Raw genomic sequence first — 27,203 nt, forward strand, 5'->3', positions numbered from 1 at the left:
GTAGCGTTGGTGCTAAAGAAAGTCCTCTCTATATGGACTTTCTCTATACTCAAGAACAAGCGCAGGAAGAGTTCGACCCATTCTCACTGGGGGAGAGAGAAAAAGGGGAGCCACTGCTTGAACGCCTTCTCGGATCCAGCGGAAGTGCTCCCAGATGCACCACTGGCGACCCCAATATCCGCTCCAGAACAGCTGTACACAAGAAAGCAAAGACAGAAGGAACACTTTCACGTATAGAAGACTATAAGCTTGTCTATATCCCTAGCTGTGCGTAGATCGTGCAGGTTTAGTGAGTGAACACTCTGAGGACATCTCGCGAAGAGTGTTGCGCTGTGTTTTTCATTTTTGCTTCTATTGAGAATATTTCTGCGTAGAACAACTTTCATTTAACGGACGAAAGTGGTGGCATAGCGCTCTATTAGAGCTAGGAAAGAAACAAAGAGACAGGACGTAGATTCGTTGTCTGGAACGTTTGGCACCGGAACTCCAGTTTGAGAATGCAATGGGAGCACCGAGGAAGACATTCTTGACGTGTGTGAGGTTAAACTATGCGCGAATGATACTGAATTATGCTACAGCAACAGCAAAATCACGATCCTTATGGATGCGAGATGAAAGCTCCCTTTCTCTCTGCCTGAGAATATCCCAATTCATTCAAGAAATGACCTTAAAACTTGGTGTATTTATTTGTTTTGAATTGTAAAATAATAATGGATAACACTCACTATCACAAAAACTACCACGCCTCATTAACTCACGTCTGCAAAGCAACATAATCACGGAATCACTCTCGCCACGTTTAGTCAAGTTAATGCATATCGATTTAAAACCAGTCCTGTCTGTTCTTCTAACATTATCAATCGTATCATTTTTGTAAATGTATTTGTACCTTTACTACTGCATTTTTTATGGTAAGTGGAAAGGGGGGCCAGGCCTCGTCAAGCTACTTGCTTGTAGCAGTTTGCCTGTTCCTCCCGCCAAGTGATTGGTAAAGTAAAGATTCTTCTTGTTATTATAAGGGGATATAAAGGTGGTATGATGCGTGAAAAAACGTCGGGAAAATCACCGTATCTAGCAATGAACGGGCACTTCAGCAAATGATTTTTGACAACTGACGAGCTTTTTTCCCCGTATTTGATCGTATAAACCACAGCCGAAAGACGAGACCGTAATATTGTTTATGTATCCTCCAAAACGAAGCTCCGGAACACATTTTTATCAAACTTGTGGATAGACATCAAAGTAAGGCAATAAAAATTACGCAAACGTAATTTACGTTTGTGTGCACTGTGTCTGCCGTTCATATAGAAGAAGGGTTTTTAGTTGGAAATGTAATAACATTCAAACTCAAACTCAACTCAGTATGATGCCAATTGGTGTTCTGAGGCTGGAACACATAGAAAGGACAAATACACACAAGGCCACAAGTGCCTAAGGAATGAATGATGAAAGAAAGAAGTCACTGAAAAGGTTAGCTAGCTGTAGCTGGCTAGCTAACTATTCTTTTCAGTGACGTCCTTCTTTCGTCAACTCAATAATCCGTGTTCGTCAGCCCTTACTTTCTTATCTGCCTACCTGCTTTTCATATTGCCATGTTCAAGATGAAACGGTGCTGTTACACAACGTACGACTGCAAAGAACTGAAGCACCATCAATGCACAAATCACAAAGCTCTTCAATAAAAAAAAAAAAAGAAACAAAAAGAAACAGACACCAACTTTTGCTCTTCATCAAAAATAACCGCACTTCGTAACCGTCTAGCAAAGAGAAGCGTAAATTTCCTTTCACTATAGCCGTTCGTTTCGAAAGCCTTTCACCAGAACGACCAATTTCCGCATGTCGTAAAAGCGCGCGTTACTAAAGCTTCACTATCAGAAAAAGCTTCGTCGAAGCCTATGCTCCTTCAGGTGTCTGTAATAAACAGCGTACCATTACACAAAGTGATACAGCGATGACAGACTCTTCTTTGAGCCTTCATATGGCTACACTCAGGATCCAAGTGATAAACGAAATGGTCGAACTGATGAGCCGCACAGTACAAAAAATGAAAGGGATAAAACAATAGACGATTTTAAAAAGATGCGCGCGCCACGAAGCGCGTGGCGCAAAGCAGCATGGGAACTTTGAGGGGCACTGCTCTGTTGTCTGCTTCGGTTATGATTTACCCGCCCGGCAGACGCTACTGCTGCGCACACCGGAAAAGTTGTTGTTCTTCTTCTACCTCCGCCTCTAGCCGTCTCGTAATTCTGTTACAAGCTTGAAGTTCCCATAAGCCCCTGCGTGCAACCGGTGGTGGTCTTCCGCCTCGATGCCAATACACACCGGTGGCGCTTGCTTTTCTAGAAGTGTTTTAGCTGTCCGGAAGTGCGTAAACGATGCAATAAAAGAAGCGGTCAAGATCAGCAACGTGATGATGTAAGCCACTTCAAAGGAATCAGGCGATTGGCTTAATCGTACTGGCTTACCGTATTTTCCGAACGGTGACCGTGAGCACCTTCAGATATACAAAAAACAATATAATCGTCGAATACCGTTCAGTGGTTACCTTAGACCTCAAGGACTTTGTAAAACTTGAATGCATCGTTTAAAAATAAAAAGTTTTCGTTTGAAAGGTTCCGTGGGCAGCAAAGTGTCGCTGAGTAATAAAATGATAAACGCAAAATGATGTTATATATTCGTTCACAAACCAAAACACTCATGACGAATAAAAGCGGCAGGAACACAGTTTTACATTCTGTTTGGAACATTTTTCTTCCTGTCTTTTTCTTTTTTTAATCCAGTTTTGCGCAAAAGTTTAGTGACCCAAAACCCTAGACTGAACAACTGAGAGAGCAATCACACCCAAAGAAAGTCCTATTCCTAACACAAACTCGTTTCAATAATGCGTTCGCTCTGTGGTAACAATAACAGACAATGTATCTCGTTATCAATAAATCTCCAACTTATCATTCTTCCTCAAAAAAAAAAAAAAAAAGAAAAGCGTCATATCTCGTCGATCCCTTGATCGCCCGTGTCTCTTTTAATAACGGTAATTATCATCAAAAAATTTCACTTTCGAGAAAAAAAAATAGCAAGAAGCAACAAAAAGGAAGCCATTATCTTCCCTCGCTTACAGATTCTCGTTATCTGTCTATTATGAAATGCAGACGGCATTTCTGCCGGAAAACAGATCAACCGATGAGCACGAGGAAGCAGAAACCCGTGCAGACGCAATGATTTCCGTGGATGACCTACCGTCGATCTGACAAAAGAAAGAAACTCCACAACGCGCGCGCTACAAAAATAGGATTCTCGCCCAGGGCTCCGGTCGATAGGCGAAATTTTCTCCGCGCTGCTCGCGCTTTTATCGAATTCGAATTACGAGGAACTAATAATGTAATAATACAGTACCACCATCTCTCTCTCATTCTCACTCTCTACGTTCTTTTTTTTTTCGTAATTTTCGATCGCACTTTGCTTAGTCCGGGACGTTCACTTTGCAAAAGAATGCGTTTTCCATACTAAGTAATATCTGGATATGAAATGTTATAAGACTGCGTAAAAAAGAGGGCCACAGTAAGTACGATGGCACACAGAGCACGGTTCGTTCCCTCGTGGTACGTTCTCTATTCTTCGGCGAGTAAATTGACAGCAGCGAACGAACGCTGACAATGGATTCGTAATTACTGAAACTCGCCCGGTGCCACCCGTGAAGCCTTCGAGCGATGAAATAAAAGTACGCCTCGCTTTGTGGCGCATAATTTCAATCTCAATTTCAAACTACCAAGTCGTAAAAGGAACGAAAGGTAGTTAACTTCGATGAAAGAAAGAACTTCAAAGTAAAAGGCTTTCATGAGAACTATTTTTCTGACACTATTGTAAGGTTCCAACATTTTATATGAAATTTCGATGCGAAATTGTCAGCAAGGCGAAGCAGTTCGGAATATTATGTTTCCAAAAACCAGTATTTCGCGTGTACTTCAAGCACCTGTAAGAACAAAGAGCACAAGAAAGGCACAAAGATCAAACAAAACGCAGCGAATTAAAGGTAAACACATGCGACATCATAGCAACAGGTCTTCGGTTCCGCCTGAAGTCTTAGCCCCCCGAAGTGTTGTGTTGGAAAAGCGTTCTCTCTTTCTCTCTCTGTTTTGTAAATATCTGATACATATCTTTTCGATTCCTCGTTTGCGCCGCGAAGCAACTGTGGCTATATGACCGGCGTACAGATGTGGACAGATGGAAAGAGGACAGCAGGAAGGAGTGGGGGACAGGGGAGGGGGGTTAGTATGCGTCCAGGGCCGACTTCAGGGAGAACTGTGCAGCCATTCGTCTGGAAAGTCTTCGGAAAACCGAGGGAAAACCTCAGACAGCACAGCCGGTGGTAGGATTCGAACCCACCACCTCCGAGTCTTTAGCACGACCTTGACTACCACCGACGAGCGGGACGGATTATATATACAATACACTAATATATAGAATACATAATATATTGAATAATATTTACAACAACGCACAAGTACAAGTAAATTTCTAGTATTCACGCGCTTTCATGATGACATTGAAGCTCCGCAAAAAAGCATTGGAGTGGTCGAGTTATCGGCGTAATTACACCAAACTTCTCTCGGTTAATATTAACAGAGTCGTCAGGAAGACACACTTCTGGTACATCCTCAGCTTCAACGAAGCCGAAGTCAGCTTCCGCCTTCCAGGGACGAGGATGCTAAACTTTAACAAGCCACACTCAGCAGCCACGGGAAACTCATTATTCATGACCAAGCCAGCGTGAAAAAGGACGGCTACACGAGACATCGCATAACGGACGCGGTTAAAACTTAATTAGCCAAACCAAGCTTGGTATATTGCGTAGCCTTTGCTTGAGGCGGTAACTTTCACGTATCAAACTCGCTACAAGCTCATCGAAGTTTCCCATATCTTATATATATACAGGCTGAAGTACGGAAGAGCGTACCTGCATGCTTGAATGAAACTAATTAATTTCGAAAGGTATCGTCAAGGGAGACGCGCCCGTTATCTGCTGTAGTCAGAGGAAGTATCCCGGTGATTGATACATGATGCATGAATTCCCTTGTGCGGTACTGCAAAGTCAGAAATGCATTCCGATGATGTAACGAAAGTAACAAATCGAAGCGTATCAATGGAACGGCATACGCAAAAACAAAGCGAAACACACGACTTGCGTAAGCAGGCATAAATAATGATATGCCCGATGCAACATAAATCGACATAATAAAAATTAGTCGCATCTTTGGGCATTCTGCTAAACGCGTTAACTGCGGTATAGAACTTTGCAGTATAGGACTGCAGAACTTTCCGTCAGTGTTGTGTTTTTAATGTACCAAGATTTAGCTCACCGAGTCCCCTGGCCTGTGTGCAGCGTCTTTATAATAATGAAATTTGTGACATTGACGTTTTTGATTGCACAATGTTTAACTAATTAATTTTCCACTGTTTTGTGCTAACCATTGTATCATATTAGATGGCCATCGCGATGTTCATGTATAAGCTAATAAAGCTATATAGCTTTATAGGGCCGTCTCCCGATCCTGGTCCCCGCACTTATTTCGATGCCGTTGTAACTGTATTCTTCTCTCTCCAGGACTGCTACGGACGGACCTACACAGCCGTCAACGTTCGTGTGCCCTATAAAGCTGACCCATCAACGGACTAATTTCAGAATTCCCAGCATGCTTCTTGGACTTTGGAAATACACGTGGGACTCTGTTGCCAATATACATTAGACAAAATCCCCCTTTCTTCCTTTCTTTTCTTTTTTATTTATTTTATTCTTTCGTTTTTTTTTCTTTGTGGAATAGCAAGCCGACGTCCCGTTTGGCTGACCTTTCTCCCGTTTTTTTCTCCTTTGGTCCAATAAATATATCCCCCCCACCCCCGTTCCCTGCAGCATCTACCACGCCAGACAGAAGTCTGTGCAATGCCGCGGTTACCTGGGGAACCGCCACACTGTGAGGTGGCTTCCGACGTCCGTCCAAGAGAGACAAACATCGACCAGCTAATCGATGTCATCTTGCAGCTTGCCGACGAGGACGGTCTTATTTCCTTTTTTTTTTTTTTTTTTACGGACGCGACCCTCTTGGAAAGCAACAAAGCATCATCGTGACGACGCGGAAGGTTCTTGCCAGGATTCGTCGTTTGGGAGGCAGTCACTACCTGACCTTCCCCCCTACACTGCGCTCCAATGCACAACCAAGCTGTGAATAAGAGGAATTTTGTCTCGATGGCAACGACGAGTTTCGGGTGCGGCGAGATGAATGTTTTACCGTGTCCAACGCGGGGATTATCCTTTGTAAGAGCAAGCAAGAACTGTATGGGTACGGCGGGTGAACTGGCGTTCTTTTGCTCTGTGGGTACTTTTGCAATGAACTTGCAGTAAACTTCCATACAGCTAGTGGTCTGCATTTGATCAGTGACTGATGAAATGCAGACCACGTACTGCGTGAAACCTTGTACGATAATAAACAGAAGTTTCAATGATTTTTATTATTTTTATCACCAGTGCTGAAAAAAAAAACATTTCAGGTTCAGCTGACTAAAATGGAGAGTATAAGAGCAACTTAGGGGACTAGACGTAAACAACGAGGAATGGCCGATCGAGGCAGACCACAATGGACCTTTTTCACGTACGTGTCGTATCCTAGCGGCCCTCCAGCGAACCACGCCCGAAGCGCGTCAAAACAAACCCACGTGGTAAGCAGAAAGGGCCAAAACCGGTCCGGAGTGGGACCGACGAGCTCGCGCCGTTCGTGCGGTCTCCCTCCCCACTTCTGTCGACCCCATACTGCGCCATCTAGTGAAGACGGACATAACCCTCTCCTGTGGCTCAAGGTCATACGCATGCGCACAGGCCGTTATGAAAAGGGTCCATTAGGGACGACACAGACACGTAACCCTCAAACGCCCAGAAATGCACGAATTCAAGCAACTCATAAGGAAAAGGTGCTGACGCCAGGAATCGAACCTGGGTCCTTCTTATTTCCGGTCAGATATGCTAATTTCTACACCACACCAGCACGCCTTTCCCTTGTGCTAGAGTGCCTCAAGTACAGGGGGGACGGACAACCAATTCCCTCTTACATCTTTCTCACTCACTCTCTCATTCAGACACGAGGCAGGGCAATTTGTAAGCGACGTAAACAACGAGAAATGGCCGAGGCAGACCACAATTATGCACGACACTCAAACGCCCAGAAATTAACGAATTCAAACAACGTACGTTGTCAGACTAGACCATCCAAAAAGAACCTTCTTTGGTGAGCTTCACAAGCCCCGCTTCCGCTTCCTCTTAACCACAACTCTGAGAATCAAACATATTCCTCGCTACCGGCACACGCAAAGTTTCTCGTGAACCAGGCACGTATAGCCAGGGTTCCAGAATCTTACAGGTACATGAACGAACGGCAGCATCCGCGAATTTCGTAACTGCTTCCAGATTTCAAAGCCTCACGTTCCAAAAATAGAAACCCATACTAATGCACATATACTATCGAGCATGTACCTTCCTCCGTCCTGTTTTAGATACAGTGTACAATGTTTATTGCTCAACGGTACGTAGCCACGTGGAAGATTACACGTTTGGGAATGCACGCTAAGTGCACTGCGGAGAAGCAAACGCACAGGTGCATGAAGTTTCAATATTACCCGCTGTTCTTTTTCCATCTCGTGCAGCCGTTTCGTGCATCGCAGCTAGCAAGAGAAAGCGCACGCGAACTGTGAATCTTTATGCCATAAGACAGAGTGGTATGCAATGCAAATAGAATCGCCCAACTTCCAATATAACTTATGGACATAGTATATGTGCGCGCTGCCCGTTCCTGGAGTGTGTGTGCGCGTGTGCGTATGGCGATATTCTATGTGAAGTGTGGTCGAATTATGACAGAGAAGTACATTTGCGCTTCCAGGCGATTCAATATTTTTCGTGCAGTTTGCTGGCGTTATTGTAGGCCGATAATTCATGTGGTAGAGGCTGCATACGAAGAAAAGAAAGGAAACACATGCGTGGAGTGTTCTTCGAACATCACTTTGCAAGTACGCGCTGTGATGGGTAGATTCAGCCCGAGGCTTTTATTGTGCTCTGGTAAGTGCAGTTTAACAGAGAGAGAGACAGAGACAGAGAAAGAGTAATTTTAGTGCTATTGAGGACTATATGCATTTCCACAATAGTTAGTCCTGTTTGGTACTAAACGCACAGAAGTTTATACGAAGTTTATAGACTTTATATATATATATAGTTTATCGACTTTTTGTTTAAATTATTAGCAGTGCTGAGGAGTAAAGATGATGCGATTCTAAGATGAGGGGACTGAAATCGGGTGCAGTTACAATCTAGGAAAGGAGAAACTATAATTACCGCCTACTTCACTCCTTTTTCCCCCTAGAGCCCGTGTTGCGTGTTTACCGTGTTCTAAAATTTCAACGTATGTTCTAATAAATTTTCCGTCTACTACACTTAGCGCAACCGTTGCTTATCTCATACAGCTTAGGTGCATGAGAGAGTCCACAGCAGAGTAGCATCCTTACGTAACCTTGACTCCACAATATTCTTTCTTCAACTTGCACTTACCTCGTTCACTCTTTCAACTTTAATACACCTCAAGCTTCCGAACCAAACTACGACCTTTATCCCACTAGATCAGCAACCTATAGAAATGCAGCCGCGGTGACTGCCGATAGCGACAAAACAAATTCTGTCGTCAACCTCCGCAGCCAAGGATATACAACGTAAGTACGTAGTAAGATATACAGCGTATTCTCTTGTGAACAAAGCATCACAGGCAAACGCCTCGCAGTCATATGTTAAAACTTCTATTCTTCTAGTTCTATACATGTTCGAAAAACAATAAAATAAAATGAAAATCAAATATGAACGTACGTTCTCTGCAAAACAGAGACAACCAACACCGCACACCTCAGTCAACACTTCTCAGTACCTGGCGTCATATTATATCGAACTCAAACACATCCACATCACAGTCCTATCATTCTCTCTCTCGTATTCGCTTCCCCATTCGTTCCACCCCACAGGCAATTTCCTCGTGACTATTCGCCAAGCACTGAGGCAACGTCTGAGTCTATATATCAGCGACAGCTTGTCTGTAACGTCCCAAGAATCACGCGCGCCAAACCCCCAACGCTTACATTTCTTCGTGATTTCCATATCGACCTATTCCTCTTCCTCCTTTTTCCCATTTCATTTATCTCTCCCTGTATCTCGCATTCGTCTCAGTTGATTCGACTGACCGATCGATGTCACCGACCTGCGTGTACATCACCATCGTGAGCCGCGTTCAGACGACGAACAAACGTTAATGACCGCTTCGGCTCGAATGTCGAGCAAAAACATCGGCAACGCTGTTCGGCTGAGTCGTCATCGATTTGAGTTTTCCCGCGTACGAGTCCCTCGCGCATACGACTGTGTACAGCCTGTTTGCTGTCGTTGAGGGCTTTGGTTAATGGAAGCAGCGCGCGCTTGCTGTCGTCGTAGATGGTAATGAATGCGCGAGCGTCCAAATGTTTGCTCTGTTCGCAGTGGAGAGCTAGATATGTACCGTGGGTTCGAAGCACGAGCCTCTTGATTGTTGCTAGTTAGTTAGTAAATTAGTAGAATAAAGTAAACCTTGGATTGTTGCTAAAAACAGCAGGAAGCAGTCGAAAATAAGAGCTCATCGTTTTGAAGAGACGTGCTGAAAATAGCGAAGGCGAAATAATGGCTCTCCTAGAATAGCGGTAATAGCCAGAAAGATGAAGTGATCTAGATAGGAAGTATATAAAAATAATTACGTGAAAAAGCAAGCACTTTTAGCTTTGTAATGAAGATGAACCTTACACTAGAGCATGTAGACAACAGGATAAAGGATAACACAGTGTAGTGGCAGAGGGATAAGCATTGGCCAAACTGAATGCGAGATGGAAGACCCAATATAAAAATCTGGCTGCATTTTTGGGCGTTGTGCCAAATTGATTTAAACGGCATAGCTTTATAGGGCTATCGTTAGCAGTATAAAAATATTTGACCCGTGGTCACATAAAGCTACAGACGGACAAACACGGTAATAATAAACGATTAATAACCTGATCATGATGAGTCCCCGTATATATTGCCACACATCTAAAGAAAGATTACTAAAGATTACATCTAATGTGATTACGAAATTTTATAACCCCATGGTAACACAACGCACGAGAATCTCTACACAATATGTCCCTATAAGACTCAATGATATTACACCCGTCCTTTTGATGACGCGAGATCAAGCGCAAACTGAATCACCAATAAAAATCACGAAACATATCGTTATTTTCCGTCACCCCGTGTGCCAATCAAGCGTCTGAACACGAAACTGACAGCCGGATAGGTGATCCAAAGAGCGTACTGGTGCACAAATAATAAGCGCAGAAATATGTAAACCGAAAACGATTAATTACCCGAAAAAATCAGTAAGTATCGCCGCGTTTTTTTTTTTCTTTGAATATATTTGGCTGAAGGTCCCGATACGTAAAGCAGCAGTTCCGAAAGCGTGCGAAGTAAAATTTAGAAGTTATGAGGTTTATTTCATTAGTGAGCGTGTGCAAATGAGGCGCTCACTACGCAGTTCATGGCCGATGTCCCAAATATTTTTACCTAAAAAGAAAGTTCTTAGATGGCGCCACCTGTTTACGAATTATTCAGCTGGGGGACCTTCTTGAAACACGCGGTAGAACGCTGCAAAACTTTGTCAGACATTGTTAGCGATGCTCGCAGTCTATACAGAGGCGCCCTCACGTGGGAAATGGTTGGATAAAGTTGACCGCACTTGCTTCACGAAGGGCCAGCTGCAACTAACGAGGTCTCCCTTTTCGTAAATGCCTCCTGACCAGAACCTGCTGCCACCGACAGCGCTTCCAGAGTTATACGCCAAACGTTCCATAAAAAAAGAAATATAAAAAATAACGCAAGTATCCTCTAGTTCACAGTATTCTTTTTTTTTTCCTGGCTCGTCTAACTCGAACGGCACTCATTTTTGAAAGTAACGACGTAGCAAAAGAAGGAACGTGTGAAGCGGCCGATCAGGTGTCGATAGCACAACGTAATGACAGTCACCGTTCGAAGCAATGAGCTGTGGCCGAAGGAACTCGGGTCCCCGGAAATGTCTTTTTAATTGGGACGAAAAGGAGGGAAAGAAAAGAGTGGAGTTGCGATGTCAGAAGCACCAAAAAGAAGAAAGAATAAAGATGAAAAGTGCAAAAATGTCGGCGAAGATTGGGACACTGCTCTTTCATGCGCGGAAAAGTCCGTTTAATTCGGGCCAAGGAGGGCAGACGCGCTGCCAGCTCTTTCGAAGGGGCGCTTATGTAATGCTTCGATAGGATTAGTGGGACATGGGACGCAAGTGCCATACCAGGGTCATCGTAAAGCCGTATGCCTATTCGAAGAAGTGGTGCCTCAATATGTCATTTCGTGCAAGTTCGTTCCGTATATAAGGCGTCCTGGAGCAGCCAGTCCCGAGTGGCTCGGGACTAACATCTCAATTTTTTTCCTTTTACAAATCAATCAATCAATCGTGCAAGTGACATGCATGGGTATCCATTCGGTGATTCTCGTCGGTGGAGATCATTTGCTCGTCTTCTGGATTTTGCTTTCCCTCTCGTTCTATTTCATGTTTTTTTTTTCTTTTGCCCTTATGTAATCCAATTTGTTAATCCAGTGCAGGGGCACCGAGGAAGCCAGTCCGACCCTGACTGACCTTTCTCTCTCGCTCTATCATCGTTTCCCGCATAACTTAAAAAAAAAGAAAGAAAGAAAAGATCCAAGTAATTTACGGACAAGAATGGTACAAGAGGTCTTTCGATTCTGCATCCAAGTAAGTGGTATACCCGTCGAATTACAAACTCCGAATGCTTTTACGTAGGAGAGACGTATGAAATGTTGGTTGGTTGGTAAAAAAAAAAAAAGCTGAAATATGGAGATGTTGGCTCAACTCTACACTGGGCCGGCTACTCCAGTACGCTTACGGTAGCGAGGGGGGGGGGATATGTTTATTAGTCGAAAAGGGGAAAAAAAACGGGGAAAGGTCAGCCAAACGGGACGTCGGCTTGCTATTCCAGAAATAAGAAATAATAATAAATAATTAAAAAGAAAAGATAAGAATTAAAGAAAGAAAGAAATAGGAAGGAATAAGAAATAAATAAATAAATAAATAAAGAAAAGTAAGAAATAAGAAATAAAGAAAAAGAAGTAGGAAAAAACGAAAAACTACCAGATGATGAAAGAAGGATGAGGTAGATTAAAGACAAAGATGACAAAAAAAGATGACTAACAAACGGTGAAGGAATGATGAGATGAATCACAGAAGATGACTTTAAAAAGAAAGCATGAGGTTAATGCATTGAAGGTGAGAGTGGGGCACAGAAGAAGAATGAGCGGGAATGGTAGCGAGCTCTGGTTAACAAGGAGTGTAAAAGGAGGTTTGTTCCACAAAAGTACGAAACATGTCGATGTGCTGCTGCGCATGAAATGTAATTAGCAGGCTTTGCTTTATAGTATGTATAACTTCAGATTTGTAGTATAGCTATATATATATATATATATATATATTATGCTTTACAGTACGCGCACATTGTGGCTCTATATCACGTATTTCATAACTCACCCCAATACGAAACTCAAGTTTCAAAGAACAATCTTCTGCGCTTTGTTCAAACGATGACGTTGGACAAGTTGATATCATGCGCATACACAACAAAATAACAAAAGAAAGAAGTAATTGCGAACGCACCAAATGGAACCAAAACTCACACGTCAATAGATTACTTGAAGGATATAGACAGCCACTAACTTAAATACCACCGATAAATAAACAATAAAACGCTATTTTATTCAAAAATGCATCCCTATACACCACACAACGTATCCACACACAACCATCCGCTTCTTCCCACAATTCCACCAACATCCCCCAAACCGGTATTCTCTACAAAGGAAGCTGTGTGAAACTTTTCCTTCACACAACCTTTGTCACATCTGCTCCTGAAAGGCATCCCCACCACATACCAGGTATTACTCACGCGACTCTCCTCCCTTCTCACTTTCTCTTCCCATATACATTATCTCGTCTGGCTGAAATCTGCGCTCCATTCGCGTTATTACACTGGCCTTTCTTAATAGGAAAACCTGTTTAAAAGCACACGCCGTACACGTCTAAAAAGGCTTCGGCAAGACAGGGCCCCGCTATTGTGTCGGATTCAGAATTTAAATCCTGTCGGGCTTCGTACAACAGCTGCTCGTATAGGATGTGGAGGGGGGACGATGACTTTTCATCTAGCTGTGGGTGTAGCGTGGAAGAAATTAAGCGCGATTCGAGGGTAGCCCAACTGAGAAATCCCTCGGAATGCGCGATGGCACGCCGTTGCTGTGGCAATTTCACGCTGGCCTCAGCGAGGTAATCCTTTTGTGGGGGGAGCGTAGTTCATGTGTGGTGGGGTGGTATGTGGATTCCTTGCTTAGATGTTTTAAGTATGTAATTTGTGTGCCTCTTTTAAAGACAAAATTCGTGTTCATGAGGTACGGCAGAGGCAGGAAAAATAACGCATCAGGTCTTTTTTTGTCTTTTTTTTTCATTCCGGTACGAAGTCCTGGACTTGCTTTTCCCTCTTTTTTTGTTTGTGTGTGTGTGTGTGTGCAGAATTTGACTAAATTGGAAAACGGGATCGACGAATTGCGCTACGCCCATGCTAGCTCCTCCCCCTTCCCCAAGTAAGGAAGAAGAAAAGAAATACAATAAGAAGCTACTAAGAAGTATCGTAGATATCGTTTAGCTTCACGGGATTTTGTAAAAGTGGCAGTATGACCTGAGTTCTATACCGCGTCGCCGCTTGGTGTAGAACACAGTAGTGATAAGCGTGCTTACAAAAATGCCGCGCACTACACACACAGCTGAGGCTATAGGTTAATGCAAATATAGCTTTACCATCCTCCAAGTGGCGCTGGCTCCTTATAGCACAAAAACCAGATATAAGGGATTACAGCGGACACGCAGAAGGAAACTGATTAAAGAAAATAAACCAAAATTTAAAAAAAATCAGTGGAAAACAACGCGGCGGTGACTTGCAGCGACACCCCTTTTATTGAATATGTCATCGACATTGCTGACAGGGAACCCAAGATGCGGAACACGAAAAAGGAAGAAAACCTCCACTGGCGGTGATAACAGGATATTCTAAACTTACACACACAAAAAAAAAGAAAAAGAAGATAACGTAAAGAAAAAAAAAACACACAGATAAAAGGCCCGATTCAAAAAGGACACTCTGGAAGCAACGCCGAGAGCAGTGACGTGTCACCGTTTTAATGAAGCACCCACCATGCGACAAACTATACTTATACGCTTTTCTGTTTGTTTTTACTGCGCCTTATTGTGCCGTAATTAAACAACAATAGCTGTCAAAAGAGGGCGCGCGCGACTTCCCAGTTCGCTCGCGTCACACGCATGGTCGACAGTGTAGCCAGTTAACGAGGGCTTTTATTTTGCGCGGGGGGGTTAACGTTGGCGCCAGCAAATTAATAAGCAATAAAGTTTAAAAGGGCCTTCGAGGTTTGCGCAGTGCAGTTTATAGGAGTGCGCCACGCAAGGTGCAGAGAGAAGTGCTCTCGCAAAAGTGAACTCGTGGAGTCGTAGAGAGCGAGCTTTTATGGACTTTCTCACTGCGAAATGCGCGCATGTGCGGGTGAGATAATGTGCAGCTTGTTTTTTGTGTTTTTAGGATTGGGCACGTTGTAAAGCCGCGGGATCAGCGTGAAGCGTTTTCGTTTTGTTCGTTCAGAGTTCGTTTCGCAGTTCGTGTTGCGCGACATTAAATCGCGTTTTCTGGTGTGTGTGTGTGTGTGTGTGTGTGTGTACCGTAGTCTTGTTTGTTTCCGTCTGTTCCTTGTTTTCTCGTTTCAGATTTCAACGCTATGCACTTTCCAGTTTCAAGACTTCGCATACAGAGAAGGCAGGGTTTATCCCAGGATTTTCGTCTGGGGGGTGCTATATTGGTGTCCCGTATGGGGGGGGGGGGGGTGACACCCACAGTTGCAGCTTTTCTGGCCTTTCTGGCAGGCAATGAGGGGGTTGCAAGATTTCGGGGTATTATGGGGTGCTGGGAAAATCCCTGAGCGACTGTCCAGGCGTCTCGTCAGACTCACGCCTTTGGCGCCCCTCTATCTCATTTCTATGTAGACGAAATGAAATAAAATATAAATACGTTTTAAACAATATCGCTGTACCTTTGGGCATTCGGTCAAACGAGTTCAAATGCGGTTCCTCTCGTTTCTGTGCCCCCCTCCGCCTCATTTTAACTTCTTCCTCCTCTCTCTTCTTCCCACAAGTGTAATGGACGGACCCGAGCCGCTGTCGACGTTGTTGTGCTCTAGGATCGCTTGAAAGAACTTCCCGGCACAGCGACTTAGAGATTATACTGGCGTGTCCGTGTGTGCCCTGACCAGCTCAGGTAATACCAACCGAACACTTCCCACAAATCAAGGACTTAGGTTATATCAACCGGACGTTTCAATGCGTGTTTTGTCTTCAGGAAACGGCAACTAAGAAAGAAAGAAGGATTATCGCAGAGATGTGGGAATCGCTTCTACCCTGCGGGACGATAATTTAAAACGATAAAACTTTATCCGCCCATAAGTATCCCGCACAGAGCCAAACACAAGCGCGTCTCCAATTCCTTCGAGAAGAAACCTCTCTGCAACAACGAGAAACGAGACACGACCACTTCAATCTCCTTCTGTCGACTGACAAGGTGGCGATAAGTTTCTAAAGAAAGTATCGGCTTCGAGCAACAGGGCGATGAAACTAAAAGGAAGCATGGTGAGACGGAAATGAAATACGCCCGCCCTGTCAGCTCGCCTAAACCGAGCTATCACTCAAATCGCTCCGCCGCGGGTGAACGACCTCAGGCTTTGACAGAAACGGTAGGTTGCGTACGCGTAACCCGGTGCACCGATTTTAATTGGCGCCGGTTCGTATGCTGGGAAGCAGTTTTGTGAGAAGCTGCGTTGTAGTGTGGTCTGTCGAGACTTCACACCCCGCACATTATAAAAAAGAAAAAAAAAAAAGTACAAGAAACAATAATTTCAGTCCCTCCGGGGATTAGATTCATTGTCACAACAGCCAGCCTTTTTGGAGCTAAATGCACAAAGTTTACGCGAACTTTTAGGGACTATTTGCAATGCTGGGGAGTAAATTTTTGTTTTTTGTACATTGAGATTTTCACACGTGAACTCTCCTACACTGTTTGCCTTTGGTGCCAAGTTTTGCGGTGATGTTTTCATCTATTCCATGTCAAAGTGTATGGATTTGTGTACTAGTTTCCCTTGCTTCTTTTCTGAATAACGCGTTCTAGAGTAGCCAGTCCAGGGTGGCTCACGACTAACATCTCCATTTTTTTTTCTTTTACAGATCAAATGAAATCAATTTTGGGGGGTCAGAAGACTAAAACGGGGAGTAATGCCAATCTAGGGGGCAAGGTTCTGTAACTGGTCCCCAATTTGCTCCTTTTATTCTTAGAAAGCATTTCTTCCCGGGTGTGTCGCACAGGTAATCAACGTGTAAGCGTTGACCATCGGTTATAAATGTGGAATGGAGAAGAAGCTGTCGGTAGGGGCCAGTACCAGTACATCCATCATGGTCAGCTGGGTATCCACGTTGCTTGCAGTACATTGATACGGTTGGGATTCTACTACCACATGTTCGGGTAATGTAGGTTAGTGAGTAGGCAAAAGAAAAGAAAAGGAACGGGTTCAAATCAGCCCGAATTGCAAGCTGAGTGATAATGCCGCACTGGCGTGGTAATCCGGCAACTAGTGTATTTAAAGAGCGCACGGTTTTTACATTTGGACCGCTTTCGCAGAAACAAGCCACTACGAAGGTAAGTTCGGTCATCGTCGGTCAGTTTTGTGGTGATGTTTGCATCAATTCCTTTTCAAAGTCCATATAGATTTGTGTACTTTCCCTTTCTTTTCTGAATAACGCGCCCTGGAGTAGCCAGTCCCGAGTGGCTCGGGACTAACATCTCAATTTTTTCTTTTACAAATCGATCAATCAATCAATCAATCGGTCATCATCATCATCTTCTTAGGTCTAGCGTTTACGTATAATGGGCCCAAAATAACGCGTCCTGGAGTAGCCAGTCCCGAGTGGTTTGGGACTGACATCTCCTTTTTTTTCTCTTTTATCAATCAATCAATCAATTAATCAATCGGTCTAGCGTTAGATAGGGCTGGTTCTTTCGCATAACCGACTAACCCAGTAGCACCAAAATATAAAACTCGAATGTTCGTTAGGGGCAAACGACATCGCGAGATGCGGGGAAAAATAACCCGAGAACAAAATAACACGATGACAAAGCAAAGTCCGAGACACATGCGTAGCGACATCATGGAATCTGAGATGCGTTCAGCCAACTCCTTCGGATAACCGAAAACGCAAGCTGGAAAAGCAGTCTTCTTTTCCTGTCGGCATTTCGACCTTTCTCGGCAGCTCCTGATTTGTCCGCAGTCCGGAATGTATAACAAAATCTACAAAGCCGTAACAAAGTATACTTTTCCGCCAGAACTCCCTTAACGCCAAGCAGGTAAACTTCGAGGGAAAAGACAAACGGACAGCCTCACAAACAACCAGCCACTCGAGAGCCTCCTTCGGAGAGCCAAGACAGCAAAGAGGCTGAACGCAGGGTGAATACAAAAGGTGGAAGTGAGATTGAAAGAAGGCAGTAAAAAGCAAAACAAATGCGCGACAAAGAAAAAAAAATACGTAGTGTAAAAAACAATAACATGAAGAAAATGTACAAGCAACAGACGTACCAAACGAGAACAGATATCACGCGAAATGCATCACATATAAAGCCAAGTAAAAATTTCCAAAAGGCGACAGCGTTACCGAGAAAGGCAGATACGAATGTGTACCTTCGTCTTGTAAATAAATAAAAAGGGGCGGAAATGTCTAAAATAACAACAAATCTTGCCGCATTTTTGATGAGGCTCAAAGTAACGATGCGCCTTCCTTCATCTTCCATACTTTTGTCTTCATTTTATTCGATTGGAAGAAGAAGAAGAAGAACAAAAAAGGTGATGGAGATGGTGGGGGATGCGAGAGCGAGTGATATTCCGAGCGGAAAACATCAGACGAGTCTTCCCAATGCCGCCTCCTTCTCATGACGGAAATATTGCACGTACACGCGCCCTAAAGCTGTTAGGAGAATTTCAAATGTGCGAGGGAACCACATAAGTCATCTCTTATTGACTGCAGATATAGTGAGGGGGAAAATGCAGAGTCGGCAGTAAGAGAGAGAGAGAGAGAGAACGCGCATTTTCTGTGTATCCCTCCGCGAGCTAAACGTGCCTGACGGATGCGTTGTTACAGTTTTATATTGGAATATGTTTCGGGCATACGCGTTTGGCTGCTATCGCACTTCAAAATGCGGAAGATAGAGCTGGTTGGGAGCGACGGGAAATGTGTGCTATGTGTGTCATGTAACAGGGTGCCCGTAGCTGAATGGGACGCGGCTGTGTGAGATTGGGTGAAACGTGGCCGTGAGCTCTCGTCGCGGGCTTCGCAGCGGAAAGGGATGACCAAGGAACCTATTTATTTGGACAGCGTCGTTGGAGAGCGTGCTGCATAGGCCGCACGTTCAGATACGGGGCATACAAACGTGACGGGTGATATTTGTTTTGCGGTTGATGCGCGCACCGCAGCATCGTTGATCGTGGCACATAGCTTTTCCTGGTACTGTTTTTCGTTCAAGAAAACATTCGTAGCCATGCTTCTTTTGAAAAAGGGGCTTAAACAGAGTGCGGTCTTATGTAGAGTATGTCATCGTAGAGTCTATGCCATGAAGGTAATTGACGAGAACTGACATCTCGTTGAAATATGTCAAGATTACTGCGCGGTTGCGGCTATCACTGTCGGAGAAGATTTGGTGTCCGGTAATGTAGTTAATAGAGAATAGATAGTTTTAGCAGACCGTTGATAGCGTGGCTTGCGTCGAACCGTATCAACCGGAACTAATCAGTGGATAAGATTCTGAGCCACGCACCACTGCGATTGGTTCCGATAGGCACGATAACCTTATCAACGATATACTAAAACTCACTAATTTCAGTGCATCGTACGCTATCGCCTTTGCGTGCGTAAGGAATAGCGTGGTGGTTCTGCGCACTGCGCGAAGCTCTCTTTACCTTTACTACATTCCATATGTAAATATTTGCTGGAATGGCTGCACATATTGTAACTAGTGATAGTACTGACCGTATAGATAGAGCTTGTACATACTGTAACTAGTGTGCCTGTTGTTGTCAAAAAAATTTCCTATAACAGCTCTCTTTGTGGTTTGCGCGTGAAAAGAACCTTTCAGCAACTCTGATGAGGGCAGGGGCGTCCCAGGAATACGATCACAAGCCAGTACTAATAACTCACCATAAAAGGTTGCTGCTGTATTCTGCATAACGAAGCTATTACGACTTATATAAGACCCTTCTACTGGGATTGTTCACACAAGCGACCACAAAATTAGGAAGAGGTGGCAGCAGAGCTCTTTTTAGTCTCTCTTTATAGTTTGCGCAGAACCACTAACGTTATCACTTACGTACGTAAAGCCGATAACGTTCTCTATTGAGATGCTAGTGCGTGTTAACAAACCGTTGGCAACATCACCGTGAAGCAACCGTACAACCAATGGCAACGTGCATAATTAAGAATCTTATCACTGTTTGATTGGGCGAGTGCTAGTAGACCGTTGATAACGTGGCTTCCGAAGTACCGTACCTACGGCACCCAATAATAGAGAGTTTTAGTGTATCGTACGCTATCGCATTTGCGTACGTAAGGGATAGCGTGATGGTTCTGCGCACTGCGCGATGTTTTGCGCGTGCGCAGAACCGCCAACGCTATCCTTAACGTACGCAAACGCGATAGCGTACGATACACTAAAACTCTCTATTAAGATTCTGAATCGCACACGCTGTCACTGGTTCCGGTAGGTACCTGTTCCGTACTGGCACTGGTTCCGTACTGGTTAGGTACTGGTTCCGGTTCCGGTAGAGTTACCTTCACGGTGACAATAGTGAGCTTTAGTGCATAGTACGGTATCGCCTTTGCGTACGTAAGGGGTAACGTGGAAGGTTCTGCGCAATGCGTGAAGCTCCCTTTATGATTTGGGCGTGCGCAGAACACCCAACGCTATCCATTACGCGTACGCAAAGGCGATAACGGACGGTGCACTAAAACTCTCTATTATCAACGGTCTACTAACGCTCCCTATTAGTGGAACTAGCTTATATTTATTATCAACTGTGTTTACTTTAATATTCGCCCGATTGCATTAAAAAAAGAACTGCACCGCCCTCACAGACGCAAACTCTGTGATTAATGAGTAATAATGAGGCGCCTCAGAGTTAGGACCCAAGCCCTATAGGGTGTCCAAAAATACATTTGCAGTTACCCCCAGACTACTCAAATAACCCCCAAAACTTGACACCACACCATACACAGCAAACAGAAAGAATTCACCCCCGGAAACGAGCCACGGATACGGACGTTCCACACGTCAACACCGTTACCCAAAAACATTTTCATTCTCTGGACACTCCCGCCTAACCACTTCTACGTCGCAGCTCTCTAATCGAATGACACATTAGGCGTCGACGTAAATCCCTAGCAGCGCATTAACGCGAGTTGGGGGGGGGGGGGGGGGCAAAAACTCGACGACCCCACGTTTTCAACACTAAACGACACGTTGGGAGCAGCACTGGGAGACGAACGAGCTTGTCCAAGTAGACGTCAGCGGAGGAGACGTGATCAACGGGTTAAAAGGCCACACCTCGACCACTACTCAGAGGCGGATGCCGTTAATGGCAGGGCCGATGCAACACCGGGAAAATCAATGGCTACGCTCTCTCCTGTCCACTCGAGGCAAAGGGGGCTCTCTCCTTGCCGCTGACGCAGCTCAACCGGTGATTCCTAATGAATCCGACCTGTCCGTCCGAATTCGAAAGCTGTATAGGCGGAATTCACGGTCTCAGCTGCGCTCTCTGTCTCTCTCTCTCTCTCTCTTCGAGGTAACGTCGTTTGAAACGTACGAAGGTTCGTGAGGAGGCGCAGGAGAGTGCCTGATTGCTTGGGAAGCTGTTTGGAATCAAATATGTGAAGCAGGGTCCGATGCAGGTGCGTCGGAGCAGATAACGGGACCTCTCTGTGGGAAGGTTATGCCGAAGTTTCAGGGGTCAACAGAGCGAAGGTGTGGTAGTGATATCCGTACGGAATATAATGTGGGTTCAGTAGCTTTCAAGTACAATGCGTTTGAACTCTGAGGCTCTGGTGTGTGTTTTTATCTATCGATGAATGCAAATGTGAGATAGAACTGATAGAGCCGGAACTGTATGCACTTCAGATGCCCTGTCATTTAAACAAACATATTTCCGTTGTCATCCAGCACGGTCAATAATATTTTCGTAACGGCATTTTTATACGTTGGTTTAAAGGTACAGCCGCATTCACACTTAGCCCAACCCAAAGCGCAACGCTGCTGGCCCTGCACGGGCCACCCGCTCCCGCTTTACGGTTAAGTCTGACGGCGGTCGTACAATAAATGTGTTTACGGGGGGGGGGGGGGGACACTTTTCCCCGTAGCACGTCTTGGCCAAAATATTTAATAACATCTATTTATTGTTCTAAAAACAGCCTATCATAAAAGACGCATAAATCTATAGGTAACCCTCGTCCCTTATCATTCTGCAGACCAACACTAAAAACTGTAATCCCTTCGTCCTGACTTCATTAAAAAAATGAGTGTTTTTATAAACAGCCAAGCACACAGGACCTTCCCCTATCATGTATGTTCGCATCCCCTCCCTCTTTATAGCCACATCAAGACCGACTTTCCTTCCTCCTAAATAGACTGCTACATAGCGGGCACAGATTCGTGCACCGCCTGAGAACAATGGTATCGATCCCTGAGGATAGAAAACCGCACCTGTCCATTGCGCTTTTGTCCCCCCCTCACCATAGAAAAAAAAATCGATACACGCCACTAGCAAAGAGCGCAAGGGGGAAGGAAATGTCGCTGTTGGAACGCAAAGACAAAGAACCTAAAATCAATGACAGCGACATCCAAGCACCAGCCGTGACGTTCGAAAAGACAAAATGGCGAAGTATAAATGTGAAAAGTATCGAGAAAATATGCGGTCCATATATCAAAAAGAGTTGCCGCTTTATGTAATAAATATATGGCTTTAAAAAAAAGTGCTGTTGGGGGGGCTTGAAAGGAAAGTCTTGTGTGGGAGTTAAGGTGAGAGGGTTTGACGCGTCTTTTGTTGCGATCAAACACAATGAGGTATGACGCAATAAAGTGGCGCGCAAGAACTTCCTCGGCCTAAGAGTTATAGGTGGCCGTACACTTTTCCTTGAGCTGCTCTGCGTCTAAGCACGGGAAGTTTACTACGCATATGTGAGGAATGATTTAAAGGGTGTAGAAAAAAAAATAGTAGTAGAGGAGGCATGGAAGGTTTCCAAGTCTTTTGTAGGGAGACGTAAGTTCGAAGTTCGGAGACGTGAGATACGGGAAAGTTAGTACCCGTTATGGGATAACAGCAATGTGTTTTATGGTATGGGTGTGATATCACATATGTTACCAGCAGCGAGAGACGCCGCAGAGTAAGGTAAGAACATCGGAACATATCGCGTCATTTCAATGGTACCTCACGTGGTTTATTGTGAGGTGAAAACTGTTATACTAGTTTTACCTACGAAAAGAAAAAGAAATAAAGGATGAACGCAGTTTTTTTTCTTTTTTTCGTGTGAGCGCCACGAAGCAACTGTGGCTATGAGCCGCGTACAGACGTGAACGAATGGAGAGAGGACAGCAGGAAGGAGTGGGGGACAGGGGGTTAGCATGCTTCCTGGGCCGACTTCAGGGGGAACTGTGCCGACATTCGTCTTGGAAAGTGTTCGGAAAACCCAGGGAAAACCTGAGACAGCGGAGCCGGTGGTAGATTTCGAACCCACCACATTCCAGTCTTCACGACGACCTTGGCTACCACCAACGAGGCATGGCGCTGGTAAAATAAGCATGCGGTTGTGGTGCAGAGTGCTTCTTCTTAGCACCGCGGTGCAGCAGTGACTGTGAATGATGCGCTGACGTGAACAGACGGAGAGTGGACAGTGGAAGACAGGAGGGGGCCTACAGCTGTGTGGACATCAGTAGGAAAACCCAAGACGACCTCAGTCAGAGCAGCCGTCGGTCGGGTGCGATTCCTCCACCCCCGCAGTCTTCAGCAATACCTTAGAGCCACATCCAAAGAGTGAAGAGTCCACTGAGACGCACCTCTGGTGCATGTAAAGTGTGCAGAAGGAGTCCCCGAGAACACTTCGTTCTCTCTTCGCAATTAAATGACGTCACACGCGCCCTTCCAGAAGATACCACCTGGAGCTCATGTAAGGAAAGTACAGGTACACATGGCTGCCACCTCAACGAGGTTACCGTGATGACCTCTACATCGGCTCCAGAGCATATTATGCCACAAACGTGTACGACTGTGCGACGAGGGTTACTCCTCTAACGGTAAATAGATTACCAAAACACCACCCGCCGTTATTACTACCAGGGTCCGCGAGGCCGGAACGGCGTTCAAGTTCCTCCTGATGCGAGCTGTACATACCTCGTGGTGCAGCAGCGAAAGGAACAATGACAAAAAAAAGACCAATTTTTGTGCTCCTGGATCGAGGCCGATTCCTCCAATGGCCGTCTAGCTTGCGGATCGTACCGTGTTCGTCTTTCTGTCATTGCTCCTTTCACCGCTGCACTATGTGAAACTGTTACACCTGTGTCCTGCAGTTCCACAGTGTAGTGGTTTCACAGTTCAGTCACCGGTTACACAGTACAGTTAAAGGTTCACCAGAACGTGACTAATGCCGATTGACGAATCACTGTTCTGTCGTGCGCTGAACGTACCCAGCAGTCTAAATGCGCCTTTCTTTCCTCAACTGCCTCCGCGGCCCTGCTCCAAACCAATCTTCGAAGGCACCTCCACAATTACCACGTCATGCTCCGCGGCCTCTACAGCTCAAGAATCCTGCATAATGGGAAACAATAGGCAGACGAAGACGAAACGAAAATTGCTATACTGTGATGTCAGACCTCCCTGCCATATGTGCTGGGGAGTTCCTGTATACATGGGAAGACAGCGACTTTTCTCTTGGGTCGTTCGCCTTTACCGACTTCAATGTCCGTGATGCTACACTTTGGGAACGACCGAAGCGGCCCATCTCAACGAAGGCAAGACAGAAATGAAAGATAAAGGGACTTGGAAATAGATCATAAGAAGGGGTCTTCACTTGAGAATTCTTTCCGCCCACACAACTTTATGCTGCACGCCAATTGTCTGAGATTGTCCGTTGAATAATATTAGGGGGGAAGCTCTCATTATAACAGTCGGTGTGCTCCACGCACGAAGTAATGGTTGATGGCGCAATGGAGGGGTACCTTGTTACGTCAGCGGTTTCATTCTGTATAGTGTGACGTAACTGGACAGAAAGAGAGCAAAAATAACTTTGCATTGAATGGAGGCTTACCATGACTTCGCGCTTGTATGAGCTGCCTGCTTGGCACGGTGCTGTCAGAGGCTGAAAATAGACCAGATGTGAAAGGGTTAGTGAGATTGTTAGGAGCACAACGGGACGGTGGTTACAGAGACGTACAAGACATAGCGTTACATTGCGTTGTTCTTGCTGGATGGGATGCTATTGTACATCATTTCCGTCTGAGTCAGTCACCGGCATAGCAAATGTAGGCTTGAAAACAAAGAAATAGAATCGCTGTGGAACGTTGCCAAGAACACAGAGCAGAAGAACAATGCACTTTATACTAATGTATTCTCGACCTTAGACTCTGTAGAAATGATAGAACCATCTGATGTCTGTATATATATATATATATATATATATATATATATATATACGTATACAGATATCCCGCATCTGTATTGTGCCATTATTTGTTGTTCTCTACAAAACAGCTTCGGGACGCAAACCGAAACCGAAAGCCTGTTTCGAAGAAGGCAGAGGTTGCGTTTAATTTTTTCACCAGGTCTCTCGCTTGCTTTGATCGTCACCAGGACTAACCCTTCTGTACAGTTTGCCTTTAGAAATTCTTCCCCATACCTTGCAAACGCTACAAGAAGCCTCCAACCGAACCTTTATTTATACCCCGTCAGCATTCAACCCAGTACCGCCATACGAAATTACGTACTTCACTACATCACTGGCCTACGGTCACGCCTTGCAGAACACAAAGATTTCAATCGCAACCACAGAAGCACATACTTTAGTATCAGGTCCCGCAGCGCAACTCGCCCACTCACATTTGCAAGCAAAAAGAGAACGTAATCAATCACAGCGCCGAAGCAGCGACATAACAAGAGCCTTAGGACACGTCGCCGACTGCGAGATCGACACGTGAAGTTCATTAAGTGCAAGGACGCGAGCCAAAGATAGGATCGGCCCAAATAATGGGTGTCAATTCGTTAGGTCTTGTGTGCCCGGTTCAGGCGTGTAATAAGGCGCTTTCAAGCTCGCTAGGGGGCGTGCAGGACATTAGAGATTACCACAGGAAGTCGCTGGAGATTAGCAGGGAAGCTCAAGAGGATTTGTTCTCTCTTCGCTGTGCATTTTAAGAGCCTGCGCGTAGACGGAAGAGGATTCAGTGTCAAAGCACTGGATCTTCTCCACTTACAAACGAGGCTTTTTTCGAGAGTGCGAGTGTGACGGCAACGGGTGATAGCTTAGGTTAAGTGTCTCTGTCCTGAGTTCTTGCTCCTGAAAGTGAGATCCAGCTTTCAAGTTCCTGAGATGAGATTTTAAAAGCTTCTTTCGCGAGATTTAGTTGAAGCGAGAGGCAGAGCTCAAGACTGGTACTTGATTGATTGTATTGATTGGTAAAAGAAAGATTGACACTGATTTACTGTTTGTAGTATGTTTTACTTCACGTTTTTGTACTCTATGGAATGCTTCAGATGGTAGCGTTGCTGTTATCCCTGTTACTGTTTTCCGTTAGATTTGGAATCAACTATCAATTATGTATCGAAGTGGCGGTATGCAACGTTGACTTTTATCTATTTGAATCATGATCTCGGCGCTACGCTAATCTATTTTTCTGTCTTCCCATAACGTTTTTTTTTTTTCTCTCTTTTCATTTTTTGTGTGTGCGTGGTGACAATAATTCACTAGTTTGTTAAAGTAAGTTTGTTTTAAAAAATGACTTCATTATAGGCTCGCCTGATACAGCACACTTGGCTGGCTGCATGGGCGTCTGAAGACGTACAGCGTGCAAGGTAAACACACGAAAATTATTTCAAAATACTTCAGAGATAGAGGACACTTCTGACGGCATGCAGGAACAGCTAAAAATTATAGTCATACTCCCGCTTCCTTTTTATGAAGTTGGCGTCGAATGCTATTGAAGTCTTAGCGAACTAGGGACTGCAGAACACTCACAAAATGACACTGAAGTTTCCTAAAGACTTGATATGTGTACAAGCTTTCGTTAGGTGGACCGCGCTTCATCAGGTACAAAAAAAAAAAAAACTTTTTGTAGCTGATGGGGCGTGGTTCACCACGCGAAAACTTATACATATTATATCTTTAGAAAGCTTCAGTTCCATTTTTTGAGTGTTCTATACAGCCATCTCGGACTTGACTCATCTTAGCACGTCTGCCATCGAGCTAAGCAGTCAGAGAGGCAAGGTGGTTATTAATGAAAAAGTACACTTTGCTGTTTTTTTGTTTGTTTTTATTCCGTGTTAGCGCCGCGAAGCAACGGTGGCTATGAGCGGCGTACAGATGTGGACAGATGGAGAGAGGATAGCAAGAAGGACTGGGGGCTAGTATGCGTCCTGGGTCGACTTCAGGGGGAACTGTGCCGACATTCGTCTTAAAGTCTTCGGGAAAACCCAGGGAAAACCTCATACAGCACAGCCGGTGGTAGGATTCGAACCCACCACCTCCCAGTGTTCAGCACGACCTTGGCTACCACTGGCTTGGCTTGGCTTGGAGTGGTTAACCCGCTCGGCCATGCCGCTGGTCTCTTTGCTGTTCGTCAAACAGACATTCTTAAAGTACGTACACGGACCTATTACCGACGGGCTATTCCTACGCAAAGACACACAA

At 44.9% G+C, this 27,203-nt stretch overlaps 1 protein-coding gene across 8 annotated transcripts in view; it reads right to left on the reverse strand.

Moving 5' to 3' along the window:
• The window catches only part of LOC135393968 (uncharacterized), a 256,551-nt gene that overhangs the window by 58,042 nt on the left and 171,306 nt on the right, over positions 1-27,203 (reverse strand). For 4 of the 8 annotated variants that reach the window (XM_064624365.1, XM_064624363.1, XM_064624362.1 and 1 more), the window contains one exon: positions 24,612-24,662. The exons of 2 other annotated variants lie outside the window; for them this stretch is intronic. The gene's annotated coding sequence lies outside the window, so the exon portion shown is untranslated. Of the gene's footprint in view, positions 1-24,611; positions 24,663-24,737; positions 24,831-27,203 lie in introns of all 8 variants that reach the window. 2 more of the 8 variants (XM_064624364.1, XM_064624361.1) reach the window with 1 other exon arrangement.

Source organism: Ornithodoros turicata, chromosome 5 (genome assembly GCF_037126465.1).
Source record: "Ornithodoros turicata isolate Travis chromosome 5, ASM3712646v1, whole genome shotgun sequence".
NCBI classification, from domain to species: domain Eukaryota; kingdom Metazoa; phylum Arthropoda; class Arachnida; order Ixodida; family Argasidae; genus Ornithodoros; species Ornithodoros turicata.